Source organism: Lissotriton helveticus, chromosome 8, assembly GCF_964261635.1.
Source record: "Lissotriton helveticus chromosome 8, aLisHel1.1, whole genome shotgun sequence".
Taxonomy (NCBI): domain Eukaryota; kingdom Metazoa; phylum Chordata; class Amphibia; order Caudata; family Salamandridae; genus Lissotriton; species Lissotriton helveticus.
The window spans coordinates 1,397,990,559-1,397,994,083 of record NC_136069.1 but is presented as its reverse complement, the minus strand read 5'-3'; the positions used below and the strand labels follow the sequence as shown (position 1 = coordinate 1,397,994,083).

Sequence of the window (3,525 nt, the reverse complement as noted above, 5' to 3'; positions counted from 1 at the left end):
CTAACACGACTTGCCCAAGGCCACACTAAGGTTTGGGGAGAGAAGGGACTGAAATCTTAGATGTGAGTCCCATTCGCTCCTTTCAAACCCACTTTTTTTTAGCAATTTTCTTTTCCTTAACTATCATCTGTTTAATAAAACACAGGCAATACATAGCAGTCATACAAAAATAAAATAAAAAATATTTGTTTTCAGCATAGATGTGGCCAGGGTGTCAGTTTAAAAGCAGAGATCAGCTGTCCCATAAAGGTAGTCTTTGGCCTTCTATTTCCTTCTTTCAAAAGGTGCAAAATGCAATGGGACAGCCCTGGCATGTCTTCCTCACCCCCAAAAATATGTCTGAAAATCTTTAGGAGAAAATAGGGTTAACCTCTAGGAAGCCATCCTGTCGTAGCAGGCCTTCCCGACTAGCATGTCCCTAGTCAACCTATCCAAGTCTCTTAAGAAGCAGTTTCAGACCCCACAACGGGCTATGAGGCACCTAGACATTTACAAATGAATTTCAACTGCTGGGCAAGTCAGGGTAAACCACCTTCAGATCCATCTGGAGTCTAGTTACCAAGTCTTCTCCCATATAACATGCTGAAGTGCAGAACCCGGAAGGGCAGCGTTAGAGGCAGCACATTCCAACCGAAGCATCTGTGAATCCCCACGATTCCAATTTATCTCTTCATCACTGCAGTCATTCCCCAGGAGGGGTGTCCAGCTCTAGGAGACAGGCCAACTTGCTGCATCCAGCAACGGTTACCATTGGCATACGCCTTCACAGCCCTGGTCTGCTTGGTGGAGCTAAGGTGCACCTTGTTCTGCTCCTCTCCAGTGAGAAGGGCTTTGATTTCAGAGGGGATCTTCCCCTGGTCCATGGCCATGCACCACTGCTTGTACATTTCTAGCTCTTCTCTCAGAGCACAGATGGCTCTTTCGCGACTAGAAACCAGGTCTTCCAGGTATTGATATCTCAGTTTCTTCCTCGCCCGGCATTCTCTGGCACTCTGTCGACTTCTCTCAAGTTTTGCCTTCAGGTCAATCTTGGCAGGTTTCCAACCTCGCTTTCCAGGTTTCTTTACTTTTCCCCCAAACACCTTGCTATCGTCCATAGGGCACTGAACTCTGTGCTGCTACGGCAGCTGCCGTCTATAAACTTCCCACTCACAACCGCTGAGTGCACCTGCACAGACCCACTCTGAATCTTCCAGAAGCCTGCCGGCCCCTGCCTCCTAAAAGACCGCAGCTGAACCGCCTACACCACCAGCACACCACAGACTGCCGGGGTCGCGATTGGGGAAAAGCAGCTGATATAGGGCTGTACAGTGGAGTTTCACTGCTGTCCGTTTTACGAGTTGGCTTCCTGATGAGCCTACTGCGGCGGTAGGACCAATAGTTTCAAGTAGGCAAAACCGAAGGATTTGGGGTGCATACTTACCCCTTTCCTGTTATTTCGGTCAGAGTTTGACATCGATCCCTTTCTTCAGGTCCCTCTACACAGCAGCATCTTCACCCCGAGGATTACGGCCCTGTTTGTGGTTATGTACAGGTGAGTCATGTTGTGCTTTGAAATGCAAGACGTGCATTTTTACCATTGCGGCGGGCGGCGCTTTCAGCACCGCCCGCCGCAATGGTAAAAATACAGGATGCGCCCGCCACTGTGGCGGGCGCATCCTAATGCCACCATCAGGACCCCCGCCCTTATGGCGGGCGGTCCCTTTTTCCGATGGGATGGCGGGCGGACAAAGTCATCCTAATGGGGGCCTTAGTGTGCTAACCAGAAGTGAATAGCCATGTTTTTATCTCTTTCCAGAAAGAGAGCAGCGAGGGGCTGTTTTTAATTGCAATTGGGAGCAGATTCCATGCCTTTGCTGTGTACAACAGGAAGCTTCTCCCCCCCACCTGACCTGTTTATATCTTGGGACCTGGATCAGATTTAGATGGCTAGATCTCAAGGTCCTGGTTGGCTCATAACTTTTCAGGTGGGTTTTTAGGAACTGCGAGCCAACCCCGTGGAGGGCTTTATAAGCCAGGCACAAGGCTTTAAATTTTATTTGATTTCTGATTGGAAGCCAGTGCAAAGAGCTCAATCTGTGTGCTATTGGCTGATGCCTGGGGATGTCTAGCATCAGCCGTGCTGCTGCATTTTGTAGGCGTTTGAGTTTAGCCAGATGCTGGGCCTGGATCCCAGCATATAGCGCGTTTCCGTAGTCCAATCTTGATAAAGCCAGCATTGTGACCACTGTTTTGCAAAACGCATGAGGAATGAAAGGTAAAAGTTTCCTGATCATTTTCAGGATGTATCAGATCGATGATGCTAACTTGTTTGACTGTGCATCCTACGACAGTTTATTGTCCAGGAGCACACCCAAGTTTTTTACCTTGTGCACTGGTGACGGGAGGTTTCCTAGGCTGTCTGGCCACCAATCTTGGGACCAGGTTTGCATGTCTGAACCCAACAGCATGACTTCGCTTTTATCTCCGTTCAATTTTAGGCAGTTAGTCTGCATCCAGTGATTGATCTGTTCCATACAGTGTTTGAACCTGGTGGCTGTCTCTTTCGCATTGTTTGCAATTGAAACCACTATTTGGGTGTCGTCTGCGTACCTAACTGGGAGGAAGCCACAGTTCCTTATTATAGCCGCCAGGGGTGCCATGTATAGATTGAATAGAGTGGGACTTAACGACGACCCCTGGGGTACCTCACAAGGGGATTTAAAGGATTTGGATTTGGCCTCCCCCAGCTCAACAGTGAAGGTCCTATAAGATAGGTATTAAGCTAACAGAGATCTAGCTGTCTTGTGCACTCCCGCCTCAGCGAGACGGATGAGGAGAGTCTCGTGGTTTACCGTGTCGAAGGCCGCCAAGAGATCTAACAAAATCAAGGCGGCCTTTCCTCCAGCGTCCAGTACACTCCTTAGCTCCTCCGTAGCCATCAGTAATGCTGTTTCTGTTCTGTGCCCTTCACGGAAGCCGAATTGCGAATGATCTAATACATTTGCTTCTGTGAGGAATTGAGACAGCTGTCTGTTCAGAAGCTTCTCAAGAATTTTTGCAGCGAATGGAATTCTTGCGATAGGTCTATAATTTCCTGGTTCTTGAGGTCTGAGCTGGGTTTCTTAAGTAAAGGCAGTGCTGACGCTGTTTTCCATGCGTCAGGAAAGTGACTGGATTTGATTATTTCTGAGAAAAGCAAGCATAATTGCTCACTCAGCAGGGCAGCGAAAAGGTGCATCACCTTAGGTGGGCAGGGGTCCAATGTGCCCCCGGATTTCATTGACCTAACCACCTGGAGAATCTGTTCAGTGGACGGAGGCTGAAAGTTGAAAATGTGGTCCTGAGTGTGGGGTAAAGACTCATCCTGTATATTTGTGTTGGTCCGCTGGTGTGTGGGATCCCCTAACCCCTAGAAGGATTCGTACACTGCAGAAACTTTATCTACAAAGAACTGGCCCAGAATGTTGCAAAAATCTGAACTCATTTTTATGGGGGTAGAGCCGTTTGTTCTAGTTAATTTTTTGACTGTGGAAAAGAGTTCTT

At 48.3% G+C, this 3,525-nt stretch overlaps 1 pseudogene; it reads right to left on the bottom strand.

Moving 5' to 3' along the window:
- Positions 1-508: 508 nt before the first annotated feature.
- LOC144771987 (cAMP-responsive element-binding protein-like 2 pseudogene) lies at positions 509-1,205 on the bottom strand (annotated as a pseudogene).
- Positions 1,206-3,525: the final 2,320 nt, after the last annotated feature.